This window comes from Anolis carolinensis, chromosome 3 (genome assembly GCF_035594765.1).
Source record: "Anolis carolinensis isolate JA03-04 chromosome 3, rAnoCar3.1.pri, whole genome shotgun sequence".
Taxonomy (NCBI): domain Eukaryota; kingdom Metazoa; phylum Chordata; class Lepidosauria; order Squamata; family Dactyloidae; genus Anolis; species Anolis carolinensis.
Window position 1 is genome coordinate 284,472,822 of NC_085843.1, and position 19,607 is coordinate 284,492,428.

Consider the following 19,607-nt stretch of genomic DNA (forward strand, 5'->3'; position numbering starts at 1 on the left):
GGTGATGGGCACATTGGGTGCCGTGCCAAAAGATCTCAGCCGGCATTTGGAAACAATAGACATTGACAAAATTACAATCTGCCAGCTGCAAAAGGCCACCCTGCTGGGATCTGCACACATCATTTGAAAATACATCACACAGTCCTAGACACTTGGGAAGTGTTCGACTTGTGGTTTTGTGAAACGAAATCCAGCATGTCTATCTTGTTTGCTGTGTCATACAACATCGTTGTGTCAATAATAATAATAATAATTCTCTGGCCATCTCTCAGGAAGGCATGAATTTTGTCTTCCTTCATGGCAAAAGGAGGTTGCATTGAATGAGCTTTTGGGGTCCCTTCCAACTCCAGTAGAACACAGACTACCTCGGAGTCCAGTGGAGCCTCCTTCTCTGGAGGTTTGTATCCAAAGGCTAGATGGTCATCTAGCGAGAGGGCTTTGATTTGTGTCTTCCTGCATCACCAAATGGGGTTGGATTGGATGGCCCTTGGGGTCTCTTCCAACTGCAGGATTCTAGACTGCAGAAGGCACCCAATGTTGGGTTTCGTACTTGGGTATCTCCTGTTTATGCCCAGCCTGACGAGGCAGCTTCTGTACTTTGCCTTCTCCGATTTCTTGGACTCAAATCCGAAATGATCCTCAGGAAGCCACTGGAGAAGGTAAATGAGCCTTGAGAAACGGCACATTCTTTGGGTGGGATTCTCCTGGAGAGGCTGGAGGCTCCCTCATTGGCCCTTCCTGGCCGCTCCGTTGACCAAGGGCCGGATTGTCCTGGGCACTCTCCGGACCCTGGGCTGGCTCCAGGGGGTCCCTCTGACCTCCAAGAACTGACACCACGTCAGGGATGGCAGCCATGCCCAGAATAGCCACCAGCGAAGGCCAAAGGTGAGGCTCCAAATGTGATCCTTCTCAGACGAGAGCCCGGCATTAGGGTCTCGTTACATAAGCGGAGACGTTGCATGGGAAGCATGGAGAGCTAGAGTTCTGGGGACGGAGCCATACTTGTAAATCTTTGGGGAGAGGTGGGTAAGAAATAAAAGGCATTATTATTATTATTATTATTATTATTATTATTATTATTATTACACAGCAAACAAGATAGACATGCTGGATTTCGTATCACAAAATCCCAAGTCGAACACTTCCCAAATGTCTAGACTGTGTGATGTATTTTCGGATGATGGGTGCAGATCCCACTCGGGTGGCCTTTTGCAGTTGGCAGATGGTGATTTTGTCAATGTCTATTGTTTCCAAATGCCGGCTGAGATCTTTTGGCACAGCACCCAGTGTGCCCATCACCACCGGGACCACCTGCACTGGTTTCTGCCAGAGTCTTTGAAGTTCAATCTTGAGGTCCTGATAGCGGCTGAGTTTTTCCTGTTGTTTTTCGTCAATGCGACTGTCACCTGGGATGGCAACATCAATGATCCAAACCTTTTTCTTTTCCACAACTGTGATGTCTGGTGTGTTGTGTTCCAGAACTTTGTCAGTCTGGATTCGGAAGTCCCACAGTATCTTTGCGTGCTCATTTTCCAAGACTTTTGCAGGTTTGTGATCCCACCAGTTCTTTGCTGCTGGGAGGTGGTACTTGAGGCATAAGTTCCAATGAATCATTTGGGCCACATAGTTGTGCCTCTGTTTGTAGTCTGTCTGTGCGATTTTCTTACAGCAGCTGAGGATATGATCAATGGTTTTGTCGGTTTCGTTATTATTATTATTATTATTATTATTATTATTATTATTTTGTTCTCTTTGCAACAGATCCTTAAAATGTAGAGGATGGAAGAAAGCCCTTAGGGTGCAGCTACACTGCAGAATGAATGCTGTTTGGTACCACTTTAACTGCCACGGTTTAATATTATAGGATTGCAGAAGTTGTCATTTTAAAAGTCTTTTCTGCCAGAGTTTTGGGATTTCACCAAACTACAAGACCCATGAATCCATTGCCTTGAGCCATAAAAATCAAAGTGCATTCATTCTGCAGTGTAGAGGACCTCCAAGACTTGGAAAGGCAAATATGAAGGAACCGGAAAAGATCATCAAGTGTAAAAGGAATATCATTAAATCTCAAAATTGAAAAAATCTTTGCCATGGGCATTAAAAAGTTACCCCGTTTTTGCACAATGGGTCCCAGAATCTCTCAGCGAGGATTCCCAGATCTTATGGTCTCTTGTTGTGTGGTTGTCGGGACAAGGGAGAGGAATCTCAGCATGAAAAATAGGTTGACATTAACTTTGTGTTTCTTTGTTCGATTTCGAATTTGAATATCTTATTCTGAGCAGCTGCATTTGATCCTTAAGGTACTTCATTTCAAGTATGGTATTAGTTCCTCTTTTTAATTCTTTATAATATACTGCGGTTAGCCCATCGGGGCCTGGGGCCTTGCTGTTGTTCGGTTTTTGAATGGCTTTCTTAATCTCATCATCTGATATCTCATGGTTCAAAATTACCCTTTGCTGGTCAAATATTTTCTCTAATGATTGTTTGCCCAAATATCTGGATACATCTTCCTTTTTTACTTGTTTTTTTTTTTAAATAAGGCTCTTTATAAAATGTGTTGAATTAGTTTAGAATGTCTGAGTCCGTTAGGTATGTTTTCCCTTTCTCACAAATTTTTGTAATATAATTTTGTTGCCTTTTCTTTCTCAGTTTCCTACTCAGCCATTTCCCTGGTCTATTTGCCTCTTGGAAGTGTTACAGTTTTAAATACAGTAGAGTCTCACTTATCCAACACTCGCTTATCCCATGTTCTGGATTATCCAATGCATTTTTGTAGTCAATGTTTTCAATACATTGTGATATTTTGGTGCTAAATTCGTAAATACAGTAATTACGACATAGCATTACTGCATATTGAACTACTTTTTCTGTCAAATTTGTTGTATAACAGGATGTTTTGGTGCTTAATTTGTAAAATCATAACCTAATTTGATGTTTAATAGGCTTTTCCTTAATCCCTCCTTATTATCCAACATATTCGCTAATCCAACATTCTGCTGGCCCACTTATGTTGGATAAGTGAGACTCTACTGTATTTCATTTTTTTTTGCTAGATCCTCACTTTCAAGGCAATCTCTCCGTTTCCACAAAATTTCTAGTTCTTCTTTTGTTTTTGCATCAGTTGGGTTCAATTTGAGCTTTTTCTCTGTCATGTCAATCTCTTCACAATCCATACCTAGAAAATGTCAATTTAAAATTCATAATATGTATTGATAGCTGAACCCAATTGCATATGTTTGCAATAGCCATTCTATATTGACATATAGATTGTAATTTGTTGTATTTTTTATTGCCTTCCATACCTATAAAACAACAATTTAAATTCATAGGTTAAAATCAACAACAGAATGCAAATACACATATCTGCAATAGACATTGCTTATGATACAAGTGTTTTAATGGATGATGATGATGATGATTTCTTACCCATTTCTCCCCATGAATTGTGAGCAACATAATGAAAGACAACACATACAATCAGTTAAAAACACATAACACATAAAACAGTTAAAACATTGATTTAAAAGAATGTATGCAATCAATATAAGTTGCCAAACCAGGAGATAATTTTACATCCATAATTTCAGGAAAGGCAAATTCTGATGGGAATCAACATCAATATTACTATTGTGTTGTTGAAGGCTTTCATGGCTGGGATCACAGGATTGTTGTGTGTTTTCCATGCTGTATGGCCATGTTCCAGAAGCATTCTCTCCTGATGTTTCGCCCACATCTATGGCAGGCATCCTCAGAGGTTGTAAGCACCGAATGAGATGATGTTCTTCCTATCAGCTTTCTTCCTTGTCCAGATTTCACAGAAAAGGGGAGTAGGATGGCACTTTAGTAGGCAGTCATAAACACACACACACACACACACACACACACACACGAGGGTTGAATGAAAAATAATGCCTCCACCTTCGTAACTCCTCAACAGATGGCAGTACTGTACTGATATGTGGCAGGTCCTGGCTTGTTCAGTAGATTCTCTTCTACAGTTCCATTTGGCGGGAAGCCTTAGCCTTGAACGGTTGTGTTGTTAAAGTGTGAAGTATGGAACCCTGTGCAGACGGTCAGTCAATGCGACTGAGGCAATGTGCAGGCACTGAATTCTTGACAGCAGAAGGTCTCACCCCAAAGGAGATTCATCAGAGAATCCATCTGATCCCGATAATGAAAGAAGATCTGCGGGAACAGCATTATGCTTCTGATGAAGGTGTTGAGAGAACTGTGAGACGCTGGTTGTGGAAACAGAGTGTCGACTTCTTCTGTGAAGTCTTCAGAAAACTTGTTCATCGTTGGCAGAAATGTATCCAATTGTCTGGTGATGATGTGGAAAAGTGAATAGTGGTAGTTAAAGAGCACATTCTAAGGATTATTTCTGCGTTTGATTTATTAAAATATTCCCATCCAGACTCAAGTAATGGTGGAGGCATTACTTTTCATTCAACCCTCGTATGTGTGTGTGTATATATATACACGCAAACATACACATACATACACACGCTATACTTGAGAGTCACCCTGAGCTACATACCTCACAACCTCTGAGGATGCCTGCCATAGATGTGGGCGAAATGTCAGGAGAGAATGCTTCTGGAACATGGCCATACAGCCCTGAAGACACGCAACAATCCAATATTACTATTCATAGCCTCCTGAGACATCCCCAGCTCTCTAACAAGGCCTTGCGAACAAGCAAGTCGTGCGCCCTCGAGAAATAGGGGAATCACCGCTATCTCAATCTCTTCTTCTTCTTCTTCTTCAAGAGTCTTTCCATAAACATTTATCTCTTTTCAGGAGCTTGAATGGCTCAATCAGAGCAATGAGGCTTTTCAGCAAGAACTGAAAAAGCACCAGCCGGCTTTGGGAATCCCCAAAGAGAGTTAATATGCAGAGGCCGCGGCTGAATGGAGAGAAGAACATTCAAAAGCCAAAACTGCTTCTAGGTTTCTTCAAAGGAGGGAAAGACAAAAACCCAGACGGGGCTGCTGAGCACATTTTCCGTTTTTGATTTTCAGATGAAAAATCCATCCCGGTTGCGAGAGCCGCGGGGAATTTCCTTCCCGAAACCAAAGCTGCAAGATCAAAATCCTGTTTGACATCACTGAATGCTCTCCAATATTCATGGGACCAAGGGTGCATCTACATTGTTGAACTAATCCAGTTTGAACTGCCATGGCTCGGGGCTATGTATGCAATCATGGGAGCTGTAGTTTGACAAGGCCTTTAGCCTTGACTGCTAAATAGTGTTGGTGCCTTCTTTCTCTGCTACTTTTAAACCGCAGTCACCCCTGTGATATATGATCACAGATTCTCTGTGCCTTACCAGGACACTACATTAAATAAGTCACCAAACTTATTTTAAACCAACTCAAAATGACCAACTGAGTCTCCTTGATCCCCTCAACCTAGGATCAATCTTCCCTGTGTCTCATCAGAGCACAGACTGTCTCTCTTTTTTAAACTCTGCACTTCTTCAAGAAAACGGCAGTTGGCTCCGCCTACTTCTCCATGGCAACCAGCCTCTGAGTGCTGAGACGCAATAACTGTAATACTTACCCTTTTAAAACACAAACACACAATTAAACATAACATCTGTAAACCAAAAATTTGCACTTCATTACAGTGCCTCACCAAACTACAACTCCCATGACTCCATAGCATTGAGCAGTTAATGGGGGACCAGACTGCATTAATTCTACAGTGTAGATGCACCTGAGGTCTCCCATCTTCTTGGGTGTTGTGCCTAAAAATGTTTATGATAAACATGAAGCAAGTATCAGTTACCAGTTTTGCAGTATAGTGAACCTCGAACCACATTACATCAAAAGGTAAAGGTAAAGGTTTCCCCTGATGTTAAGTCCAGTCGTGACAGATTCTGGGGTTGGTGCTCATCTTCATTTTTAAGCCGAAGAGCTGGTGTTGTCCGTAGACACCTCCCAGGTCATGTGGCCAGCATGATTGCATGGAGTGCCGTTACCTTCCCGCCGGAGCAGTACCTATTGATCTACTCACATTTGCATGTTTTCGAAAAGGTCCCAGGTTCAAATCCCGGGAGCGGAATGAGCACCCACTGTTAACCTGCCACAGACCAGGACTGCCATCTGTTGAGGAGTTACGAAGGGGGAGGCATTACTTTTCATTCAACCCTCGTACATGGGATTCATTAAATGGCAAAGATTTGGTCTGCAAAAACTTCTTCTACTCACTTCTTCACCCAGTTCGGTGCATCTACCTTGCAGATTTAATTTAATGCTTCTTGCCGGAGCAGTACCTATTGATCTACTCACATTTGCATGTTTTCGAACTGCTAGGTTGGCAAAAGCTGGAGCTAACAGTGGGCGCTCATTCCGCTCCTGGGATTTGAACCTGGGACCTTTTGGTCTGCAAGTTCAGCAGCTCAGCGCTTTAACACACTGTGCCACCAGAGGCCCACATCAAAAGGAAGATTTAAATAGTTGAAAGCTGGGCAGAGGGACAAAGCTTTTAATACTAATAAATAAACACAGATGTCTATTCTAAACAATGTAAAGAGATATACCAAACACAATAATGGTTCAAAACATATAAACACAGTATGTATATTAGAGCATCATATACATTTAACATTCACAAAAAATATTCACAAAAATAAAGTACTGTCAAATGTTGTAATGTGCAGAAGTATCTTACTAAATATTATCAATCAAACATGATGTTATAAGAAACTGCTATCCTAGAGGCTTAAATACGGACTGGAGTCAAACTAACTCAAAGTATCTATGGTATTCAAATGATTCCTCAGGACTCCAAAAACATATGTTGTTAACACAGTATGTATATTAGTGCATCATATACATTCAACTTTCACAAAACAATGTATGATGATATAATTCTCTGTGGAACTAGAGGAATCCACTATGAATTCAATTGGCTTAAACCTGGAATAGAGTCAAAACGACTCAGAGTCTCTGTAGTACTGGAAAAATTCTTCAGGACTCCACAGGTTTTGAATCAATTAGTCTAGATCAGGGGTCCTCAAACTTTTTAAGCCGAGGGCCAGTCCACAATCCTTCAGACTGTTGAGGGGCCGGATTATCATTTGAAAAAAATACAAACAAATTCCGATACACACTACATATGTCAACACAACAACAACAACAACAACAACAACGAAAGAACAAGACAATATTTAAAAATAAAAACAATTTTAACCAACATACATTTATCAGGATGTCAATGGGAAGTGTGGTCCTGCTTCTGGCCAATGAGATAGTCAAGTTAATTAGGGTTGTTGTTGTTGTTGTTGTTGTTGTTGTTGTGTGCCTTCAAGTCATTTCAGACTTTGGGTGAGCCTAAGTCTAGAATTTATTTATTTATTAATTATTTACTGCATTTATTTACTACATTTGTATCACAACCTTCTCACCCCAAAGGGGACTCAGTGTAGCTTACAAATTATATGAACATACAATATATTATATTATTAGCATAGCACAATATTAGCATTATATATTACTATATTGAACTATACCACTATACTGTAATATTATTAGTAATATTATATGCAATGTAGAATATATAATTAATATTATTATATGGTATTATTATTAGTGTTATATTGTATTACATTATAATATTATTATCAATATTATATGTATATACAATATATTATATTATAAAACTGAGGGCGGGGGCCAGGTAAATGACCTCGGAGGGCCGCATCCGGCCCCCGGGCCTTAGTTTGGGGACCCCTGGTCTAGATAATCAAACCATGAGATGAAGATCTTATAGGTATTTAGGATCCTGTGTTGATGGTGTCGAGGATATAGGATATCTCCAGGAATTGCAGTCTATTAGAAGTAAATTCTGTATAACAGGAGTAAGAGTAAACTTTTTCCTCTGGCTTGGGAGCTTACTCCTGTTATAATGAAACCTGTGGAGTCCTGAAGAATTTTTCCAGTACTACAGATACTCTGAGTTGTTTTGACTCTATTCCAGGTTTAAACTAATTGAATTCATAGTGGATTCCTCTAGTTCCACAGAGAATTATATCATCATATATTGTTTTGTGAAAGTTGAATGTATATGATGCACTAATATACATACTGTGTTGACAACATACGTTTTTGGAGTCCTGAGGAATCGTTTGAATACTGTAGACACTTTGAGTCGGTTTGACTCCAGTCCGTATTTAAGCCTCTAGGAAAGCAGTTTCTTATAACATCATGTTTGATGGATAATATTTAGTAAGATACTTCTGCGTATTACAACATTTGACAGTAGTTTATTTTTGTGAATATTTTTTGTGAATATTAAATGTATATGATGCTCTAATATACATACTGTGTTTATAACATATGTTTTGAACCATCATTGTGTTTGGTATATCTCTTTACAAAGCTTTTTATGGCAAGAAGATGCAAAACTACCATTTTCGTAGCATCATAGAATCATTGAGTTAGAAGAAGTCTCCAAGGGCCTTTCAGTCTAAACCCCAATGCCATGCAGGAGGACGCAATCAAAGCCCTCCAGACAGATGGCCATCCAGCTTCCGCTGAAAAACAGCCAGAGAAAGTGACTCCACCAGACTCCAAAACTGCAGCAGATCCCACTGTTGAACAGCTCTGGCTGTCAAAAGGTTCTTCCGAATATTAACACGGAATCACCTTTCCAGGAATTTGGATCCATTGCTCCATTGTGTCTAAAGTCTCAGGAACAGCAGAAACCAAGATGCCTCTATCTTCACTATGGCCTTCTTTCAACTATTTAAACCTTCCTCTGGACCTCTTCCAGCTTCTCCATATGCTTCTTCCATCGTAGTGCCCAGAACTGAAGACGGGGTTATTATTTCAGGTGAGTCCATCCCTTGGGAAATGTGGACTTCCTCTCTTCTTAATTCCTTCCAATTTTTGGGCATATCTTCTCATGATATGCCCACAAGTATAAAAAGCTTTTAGGGAGAGTTCAGACTTGATTTGATGTCGGACCCATTTATTTATCTTTATAGCTGCCCACGGTCTCCATAGAACTGTCCTTCAGCACCAAACGAGCTGATGTTCTGCCTATCAGCTTTTTTCTTCGTCCAGATTTCAGAACTTCCATTCTTCTCCCTTCTGTCCAGATCTCTTATATCTTTCCACGTTGTCTAAGCCTTCTTTCCCATTTAATCAACTCCTTTGATGATTACTTCTTATCTTAGATTTGGTAGCTCAGCTTAATATAGTATCCGACTATTGACCAGTCAGTCATTTTCACTCCTCTGCCAGTGTTCTTTTTGAGTAAACATGTAAGTCTTTCCATATCCTTTATCTCCATAACTTTATTTAGCCATAGTTCTTTGTCTGGTGTCTTTTCTAATTTCCACATCTTAACAAAGACCATTCTTGCTGCTGTTTTTCCTTGTTTAGGTCTACAAAAGTTTTTTCTTGTTTAAGTCTACAAAAAAAATCTGCCTCAAACATTCCCAGTAGATAGATTTCCAGCCTCATTTGGTAGTCCACTTTTAATATTTTTGGACGTTCCTTATGGCTCATTTTCCAAAAGGACCACCAAAATTTTCACAGGACCACCAACAGGGATAATATGTTCCTATTTTTGTCTTACATTTCCAACATTTGTCATCTGTCTGTTTACACATCAAACTTAGTTTCTTAGGGCTAATGTACCATCTATGGAGCATTTTTAGCCAATTTTCTTTTAGGTCCATTGCGTAGGTGAATCTCAGTCTTCTTGATCAGATTTTTTCCCCCATTCAACCATCTGGATTGATCTCCCTATATTTCTAGCCCATTTCATCATCGAGTTTTTTTTTCTTCCGTTTCTGTTGCGCATCTCAACAATTTATTATAGAATTTTGTTACTAATTGCTTTTCTGTTTGTAGCATGGTGTCCCAGAAGTTGTCTTTTTCACAAAAAAGGGGAGTATGTATGATGGCACTAGTAGGCAATTATATATATTAAAGACACACACACACATATATACACATACACATGTTATAGTTGAGAGTCACCAGCAAGATTCCACCTACCTTATTTTTCTGAGCTCTGGTACAGGGTGCATCTAAATTATAAAATTAATGCATTTTGGCATCACTTGAACTGCTGTGGATCAATGTTATGGTGTCCTGGCAGTTGTAGTTTCTCAAGGACTTCAGCCATCTGTGCCAAAAAAAATGGCACCTCGACAAACTACAGTTTCCAGGACTCCATAGCATTGAGTCACAGCAGCGGTGCCAAACTGCATGAATTCAGCAGCGTAGATGCATCCTTCCAGAGAAAGCTTCCATCTCTTGGATAGCGTCTAAGAGGCTACAAGATCCTTTTGCCTCCTGATATTTCAGACCGATGCATTCACAGACACCCAATGTTTAGTAAAATTTGGGAAAGCATCCCATCATGCTGAATTGTTCTGCTCCCACCTTGTAGATCCCACTCCAGTCCCAAACTAGCTTCATGTCATCTTTGAGAGGCCCAACAGCTGTGCGGTTGTTCTTTTTATATCCCACACTGTCTACAAGAGGACTGAAAATTTACAGCCTGGCAAAAGGTTGGACGCTTGGGTGCAAATGCTGAGCCTGGGAGCTGTCCATGGAGGTGTTTTATTGGATGCGCTGGAATGATTGGGAGCTGGGCCTGGCTGGCCGGAACACTCAACTGCCTCCTTCAAGAGCCATCGCTTTTCTGGAACAGGTTCGGCTCGGCACAAAGTAACCTGTCAGCTGCCATCACATTACAAGTAATGAAATACAGTTGAAGAAAATCAAGGTATCAAAATACTTTCCTAGGCCTTAAGAATGTCAACTGTCTTGGTTAGATTATTGACATGCTAGCACAATTTAGGACATTTTAACTTTTTGGATTACAAGTCTCAAAATCCCTTAGCTGTCTGAGTGATTCTGATAGTTTAACCTCCAACAATAACATTTCTGAGCTCTGATTTAGATACTTACTGTATATACTTGAGTATAAGCCTAGTTTTTCAGCCCTTTTTTTAAGACTGAAAAAGCCCCCCTCGGCTTATACTCGGGTAAGGGTCCTGGTTGGCTTATATTTGGATAATAACTAAACACAGCTGTCTATTCTAAACAATATCTGAGAAATATGCACCACAGTAAAGGTTCGTAACTTACAGAGTATAAAGATTTATAGACTGTAATCATCCAAATTTAATTGCTACACAGAGCAGTTTTCAGTATAAAACATATATCAGACATATATCAACAAGACTCCAACTAAAGTTTGTTAGCGACACAGTATGTGTACATTCAATCTCTTCAAAATGGCATGTAATATGCTGTAAAACTAAATATATCAGTGTACAAATCAATTGGCTCAAACCTGGCTTGGAGTCAAAACAAATCAAAGTCTCTGTAGTCTTGGAGTAGTTCTATAGGACTCCTCAGGTTGTAAATGCAGTCAATTGGCTGTAGCTTTAGTTTGTAACAAATGTTGCAGTCCTTTACAGTTCCCAGCCAGGAAGCCCGGTCAGATAGATGTTATTTTAAAGTGGCTGGCTGTGAGACGAAGTAAGCTGTCCACATAAGCCATTTACTACTGGTTCCCAGGTTTACTCCAGTTTCAGTTAACCCTTCATCTGGTAAGCGGCAATGTTTTGAATATTTGTATTGTTGGCTCAGCTTCAAGTTTTATGTTCGCAGTGTCTACGTGCTGATTGTGGATTCTATAGTGCGAGCAATTAAATCTGGACGATTGCAGTCTAAAAATCTTTATACTTTGTAAGTTACGACTGTGTGCCACTACAGCTGACAGAATTGGATCATCAGTTGTATTATTATTTGTATTATTGTTAACATTATTATGTATGATGCTCTAATATACATATTGTGTTCTATGTTTTGAACCTTTACTGTGGTGCATATTTCTCAGATATGGCTTATATTTGGGTCAGCTTATACTCGAGAATATATGGTACATTTATTATTTTTCTCTATTATTATTGGTATTATTACATTTATTATTTTTCTCTATTATTGTTGCTACTATTACATTTATTTTACTCTATTTTACTATTATTATTATTAATACATTTATTATTTCACTCTGATCTTGTTATTATTATTGCATTTATTATTTTACTCTATTTATTATTACATGTATTATTTTCCTGTATTTATTATTATTATTATTACATGTATTATTTTACTCTATTATTATTAAAAGGATACATAAGCACATTTACATTGAAGAAGATGAAAATAATGATTTAATCAGAGTTGGACAGTCTTATCTTAAATTTGAGCTTTATGTAAATATTCAAAAATATTTAAACTACTGATGCCTCAATTAATGTAATTTTATTGGTCTCTCGGCTTATAATGGAGTCAATGTTTTCCCAGTTTTTTGTGATAAAATTAGGTGCCTTGGCTTATATTCGGGTCAGCTTATACTCAAGTATATACGGTACTTACTTACTTACTTACTTTTACTTACTTACTTAGGCGATCTCTCATAGTTCGAGTCTCACCGATCTTATATCTATGCAATCCATTTCTCCCTTCTAAATATAATACTTTACATTTCTCCTTGTTGAAATTCATTTACGTGTCCTCTAAGCACTCAGCCTTGCAAAGAAAAGGGAAAGAGAGAGAGAAATAAATAAAATTATTGATTTCCACTTGTGCAAAACTGCTGCCCTGCCCCAATTAGTGCAGATTTTCCTTTGATGGCTTTAAGGACCCTTAGATCCTCATTCTCCCTTGAAAACAATGCCTGCACCTTATTAGCTTGTTTCCTCTCCAACTTTGCAAGCGATTGATGCTCTTGGGTTGCTTTCCTTTCACAAATGGTTTTGGCTCGCAGATAACGAATGCCATGATTTCCCAGTTGTGTGTGGCTTAACACTTTTAATGGTTTCCTTCCAGTTCTGGGTGAACCTCCAGCAAATGGACGTACGTTCCCATCTTTTCAACAGGTTTTCGTGTTTACCTCTTTCTCTCCGTTGCTCCCTTTTCTTGGCAAGAGATGAAACCGCCTGGTTCCAAAACCATCTTATCACAGATTTTGATGTGTTTCATATTGTAACCCAAAATAATTCAAAAGAAGCGTCATTTGGGGAAAATATTAATCAAGGTTGCTATTTGTTTTCTATGTCACATCTCCAATCTGCAATTATCAAAGACTTAACATTTTCAATCAATCAATCAATGCTTCTGGAGCTGACTCTTGGCTCTTGCATGATACAGTAGAGTCTCACTTATCCAACGTTCTGGATTATCCAATGCATTTTTGTAGTCAATGTTTTCAATGCGTTGTGATATTTTGGTGCTAAATTCGTAAATACAGTAATTACTACATAGTATTAATGTGTAATGAACTACTTTTTCTGACAAATTTGTTGTATAACATGATGTTTTGATGCTCAATTTGTAAAATCATAACCTATTTTGATGTTTAATAGGCTTTTTCTTTATCTCTCCTTATTATCCAACATATTCGCTTATCCAATGTTCTGCCGGCCCATTTATGTTGGATAAGTGAGACTCTACTGTGTGTATATCTATATATATAAAAGGGTAAAGTTGTTTGCACCATGACTATAACAACACAACTAAACGCCCCAGAAATACGAAACTTGGCAACACAACACAAAAGCCTTGCCTCACGATTCTTACAACACAACCACACCACAAAAACACAATCCGGAGCCACAAACCCGAAAAAACCCGGCAAAGATGCACAACAATGCAACTACATGACCCAAACACATGAAACTTGGCAACACAACCCAAAATCCTTGCCCCTAGGTGCCGACAACAAAAAGAAAAGAAAAATAAACTCCTAATTAGAAGAAAATGACTAATTGTTTTTATCCAATTGCTGCCAGTTAGAAACATCAGGAGAGAATACATTTCAAACATGACCAGGCAGACCACAGAACTCAGGGCAACCCAATACAAAGACAAACAAAAATAATAAAATAAATACAAAAAAACATAAAAAATAAAATACAATAATACAATAAAAAAACATAAATAAAAATAATATAATCAAATAATAATAAAACAATAAAAATAAAATATATACAAATAATACAATAAAAATAATAAAAACACTAAAAATAATTAATAACACTAAAAAATTAATACAATAAAATACTATAATAACACAAAATAACTAAAAATAATAAAAGAAAATAATAAAATATAATAAATAAAAAGATAAGTTACAATAAAATTAATTTAAAAATACAAATATCGTCAAATAAAAATTCCATAACAATTTTTAACCAATACCACCACCACTTGCCACAGCAACGCATGGCCGGGGACACCTAGTATATATATATATATATATATATATATATATATATATATATGTAATGTGCATTTTACTATGGAGTAAACAACAAAACCACTGAACCAAATCACACCCAATTTGGCCACAAAAGACATCGTCATCCAAAATATGTCTTTCAAACAAAACAAAAAAAAAAAACCTAGAAAAATAAAGTCCAAATTAGAGGATGAGAAAGAGCCGTTTTTTCCCCTTGCTGCCAGTTAGAAGGGCAGGCTCCGCCCACTTTGTCTCCTAGCAACCCACTCATCAACAATGGAGCTCAGGGCCTCTTCACTCAGGCCTCTTCCACACTGCCTATAAAATACAGATGATCTGATTTGAACTGGATTATATGGCAGTGTAGACTCAAAGCCCTTTTACACACCTATATAAGCCAGAATGCTAAGGCAGGAAATCCACAGTATATGCTTTGAACTGGATTATCTTGAGTCCACACTGCCATATAACCCAGTTCAGTGTGGATTTTATACAGCTTTGTGGAAGGGGCCTCATATAATCCAGTTCTAAGCAGATAATATAAGATTATAAATACAATATGAAATCATTACTGTGGTATAATAATACAGAACAATATAATCTCTAAAACCAGTACAGTAAATGAAGAGCAACACTCTGAAAGCAGGGAAATTGGGAATTCCGGAAAAGAAACAATCAGGGCCAGCTAACACCTCCCAACAAAGGATTGCCCCAGGCAGCAAGCAGCCAGGCTTTGAAGCTGCAAGGCTATTAAATGCTAATCAAGTTGACTAATTGCAGCATTCATACCTGCCACACTGAGACTATTAATTGCTATTCAACCTGGCCAAACAAGGATTCCGCAAGGTAGAAAGCGGCCAAGCTTGCAAGCAGCAAGGCTATTCAGTGCTATTAAACCTGACCAACCAAGATTTGCCCTAGATAGAAAACCCCCAGGCTCTGAAGCCACGAGGCTACTCCGTCCCATTCAACCTGGCCAACAAAAGATGCCCTATGTAGAAAGCGGCCAGGCTTTTAAGCTGCAAGACTATTCAGTGCAATTCAATCTGCCCAAACAAGGATTCCCCTACAAAGGAAGTAGCCAGTCTTCACAGCGGTTCTTGGATTGAGGGTGCTACTCCAGCTACTCCAGAAAACGGCCAGGCTTTGAGGCTGCAAGGCTATTCACTGCTACTCCACTTGGCCAACAAATGAGTCCCATAAGCCACAGCAACGCGTGGCCGGGCAAAGCCAGTAAGTATATATATGTTGGTTGTTTGCATCAGAAGCCTTTCTTTTTGGGAGAAAAGTTGTCACCAAAATCATTTCTCAATCCAAATTGTCTGTCAGAACTGAGATTTCCATGGAATTTTCTATCTAATGAGGTTTGGCACTACTTTAACTGGAATTGTGAGAGCTGTAGTTTTACAAAGTCTTTAGCCTTCTCTGCCCAAGAGTACTGGGCCATGGCAGCCTAAGTGTAGTTAAATTGTGTTAATTCTCCAATGTAGATGCACCCCGATATCTCTTTCTCCATCACATTTGACACAGATCACATCTCATCAGTGTACCATCCTCACTTCAACATTCAATGCTATATCTTCAGGATCTTGTCCATACTAGCTGCCCTTCCAAGTCCTAGGAGGCATCCACACTGTAGAATTAACCCAGTTTGACACCACTTGAATATCCATGGCTGTTGTGCTGTCAACTGTTAACACTTAGATGGTTAATACTTGGATATTATACACATTTTCTCAGGCAAAACGCTCAAGGTGAAGGGAGACTTCGGTTGCGTCTACACTGTGGAGTGAATGCAGTTTAACACCACTTTAACTGCTGTGGCTCAGTCCTGTGGGGGCATGGCAGTTGTAGTTTGGTGAGGTTCTAGAACTCTGGCAGGAAAATTTATTAATTTATTTATTAACGACATTTATATCCCGCCCTTCTCACCCCGAAGTTATATATACATACAATCTATATATATAAAAGAGTGATGGCATCACGGCAATTCACAAAACAACAAAACTACAGGCCCCCCAACCTCAAAATTTGACAACACAACCCATCATCCACGCCTCAAGGTTGATACAACAAAAAGAAAAGAAAAATAAAGTCCTAATTAGAGGGAGAGCAATAATTGTTTTTATCCAATTGCTGCCAGTTTAGAGGGCTAATCTCTGCCCACTTGGTTGCTTAGCAACCAAGGGACAGCCAGGTTTCAGTTAGGGGACAGGCAGATTTAGGCCTCACTTAGACTTCTTCCACAGATTATCTAATTTGCACTGGATTATATGGCAGTGTAGACTCAAGGCCCTTCCACACAGCTATATAACCCATTTATAATCTTATATTATCTGCTTTGCACTGGATTATCTTGACTCCACACTACCATATAATCCACTTCAGTGTGCATTTTATACAGCTGTGAAGAAGGGGCCTCATATAATCCAGTTCTAAGCAGATAATATAAGATTAGAAATATACAGTAGAGTCTCACTTATCCAACGTAAACAGGCCGGCAGGATAAGTGAATATGTTGGATAATAAGAAGGGATTCAGGAAAAGCCAATTAAACATCAAATTAGGTAATCGTTATACAAATTAAGCACCAAAACATCATATTATACAACAAATTTGACAGAAAAAGTAGTTCCATGCGCAGTAATGCTATGTAGTATTTACAGTAGAGTCTCACTTATCCAACACTCGCTTATCCAACGTTCTGGATTATCCAACGCATTTTTGTAGTCAATGCTTTCAATATATCGTGATATTTTGGTGCTAAATTCATAAATACAGTAATTACTATATAGCATTACTGTGTACTGAACTACGTTTTCTGACAAATTTGTTGTCTAACATGATGTTTTGGTGCTTAATTTGTAAAATCATAACTTAATTTGATGTTTAATAGGGTTATCCTTAATTCCTCATTATCCAACATATTCGCTTATCCAACGTTCTGCCGGCCCGTTTATGTTGGATAAGTGAGACTCTACTGTACTGTATTTACAAATTTACCACTAAAATATCACAATGAATTGAAAACACTGACTACAAAAACATTGATTATGAAAAGACAGACTGCGTTGGATAATCCAGAACATTGTATAAGCGAATGTTGGATAAGTGAGATTCTTCTTTAATATGAAATAATTACTGGGATAGAATAATGCAGAACAATATAATCTCTAAAACCAGGACAGTAAATAAACAGGGGAATTCCACACAGGAAACAATCGGGGCCAGCTAACACCTCCCAACAAAGTATTCCCATCATCAAAGTCTGGCAAATCCTGTTTTCTCAGGGCCACAGACAGTAGAAGCACATAAAATATCACAAACAACACCACTCTGAAAACAAGGGAATTCCAAACAGGAAAGAATCAGGGCCAGCTAACACCTCCCAACAGAGTATTCCCATCATCAAAGTCTGGCAAATCCTCTGTTTTCTCAGGGCCACAGACAGCAGGAGCACATAAAATATCGCAAACAACACCACTCTGAAAACAAGGGAATTCCAGACAGGAAACAATCAGGGCCAGCTAACACCTCCCAACAAAAAATTCACTCAGGGAGGAAACAGCCAGGCTTTAAAGCTGCAAGGCCATTACATCCTAATCATTTTTCCTAATTGCAGCATTCATACTTGCCTCCAACAAACAAACAAAAACCAATCAGAAATATTGTATATTCACAACCTTTAGGAAATAATATCCCCTGATGGCGCAGCGTGTTAAAGCGCTGAGCTGCTGAACTTCTGGACTGAAAGGCCACAGGTTTGAATTGGGGGAGCGGAGAGAGCCCCCACTGTTAGCCCCAGCTTCTGCCAACCCAGAAGTTCGAAAACATGCAAATGTGAGTGCATCAATAGTTACTGCTCCGGCGGGAAGGTAACGCCGCTCCATGTAGTCATCCCACATGACCTTGGAGGAGTCTACGGACAACGCCGGCTCTTCGGCTTAGAAATGGAGATGAGCACCAACCTCCAGAGTCAGACACGACTGGACTTAATGTCTGGGTAAAACGTTTACCCTTTACCTTAACTACCACCAATTCCTCAATACTTTATTTCCCAGACCACCAGACTTCGCCACAGCAATGCGTGGCCGGGCACAGCTAGTCTATATATATAAAAAGGTAATGAAATTTCGGCCTAGGACAAAACAACAAAACTACACATCCCAGGAACACTAAACTTGGCAGCCCAACCCCTCATCCATGCCTCTATGTTCATACAACAAAAAGCTCCAGCTTCTCCAGAAAACGGCCAGGCTTTGAGACTGCAAGGCTATCCACTGCTATTCCATCTGGCCAACAAAGGATTCCCATAAGCCACAGCAACACGTGGCCGGGCAAAGCTAGTATATTATATTATTAGTATAGCACAATATAAGCACTATATAAGCATTATATATTATTACTAGCTGTGTCCTGCCACGCGTTGCTGTGGCGTATGGGAATTCTTGGCGTATGGGTAGGTGGAATAACAGTGAATAGCTTGTAGCCTGAAAGCCTGGCCATTTTCTTATGTGAATCCTTGTTTGGTGAGCTGGAATAGAAAGGAATAGGCTTGCTGCTTGGAAGGTTAGGTAGTTGCCTTTTAGGGGAATTTTTTGGGGGGTGGTAGAATTGTAATGAATAGCCTTGGTGGTTCAAAGCCTGGGTGCTTGCTACCTAGGGAAAATCAGCTTCAGAGTTGTATCACTGTTGCAAAGCCTGGTCGCCTTTTACGAAGGTTAATCTTTTATTGGTCTGGTTGAATTGCACTGAATATCCTTGCAGCTCCAATGTCTGGCTGTATTTATTATTTTGTATTTTATATCTATATTACAAAATATAGAAAACATGGCAATAAGAATAAGAATAGTAGAAGTTCCCGCCCATGGTCCCTGTCCCGAAAAATACTTTGAGTTCCGCGCGCATATGTACATTGCCTGTTGTGGGTTTTGGCCTTTTTTTGGTATTGTGATTGTGTTTTTTGTGTGATTGTGTTGTATCTTACTGGAGGCAGGGATGATGGATTGTGTTGCCAATTTTAGAGTTTGGGGGGTGTTGGGTTTTGTTGTTTTGTGAGTCGCCGTGATGCCAAAAGCCTTTTATATATATAGATATTGTACTATACAACTATATTGCAATATTATTAGTAATATTATATGTAATATAAATATACAATTGTAATAGTGCATTATTATTATATTGTATTACATTATACAGTAGAGTCTCACTTATCCAACATAAACAGGCCAGCAGAACATTGGATAAGCGAAAATGTTAGATAATAAGGAGGGATTAAAAAAAAGCCTATTAAACGTCAAATTATGTTATGATTTTACAAATTAAGCACC

The 19,607-nt window shown here is 38.9% G+C and overlaps 1 long non-coding RNA gene across 1 annotated transcript; it reads left to right on the forward strand.

Moving 5' to 3' along the window:
* Positions 1–719: 719 nt before the first annotated feature.
* LOC134297937 (uncharacterized) lies at positions 720–18,179 on the forward strand. The gene is made up of 3 exons (XR_010004910.1): positions 720–1,022; positions 4,801–5,834; positions 10,521–18,179. It is a non-coding gene; the product is annotated as an uncharacterized LOC134297937 (long non-coding RNA).
* Positions 18,180–19,607: the final 1,428 nt, after the last annotated feature.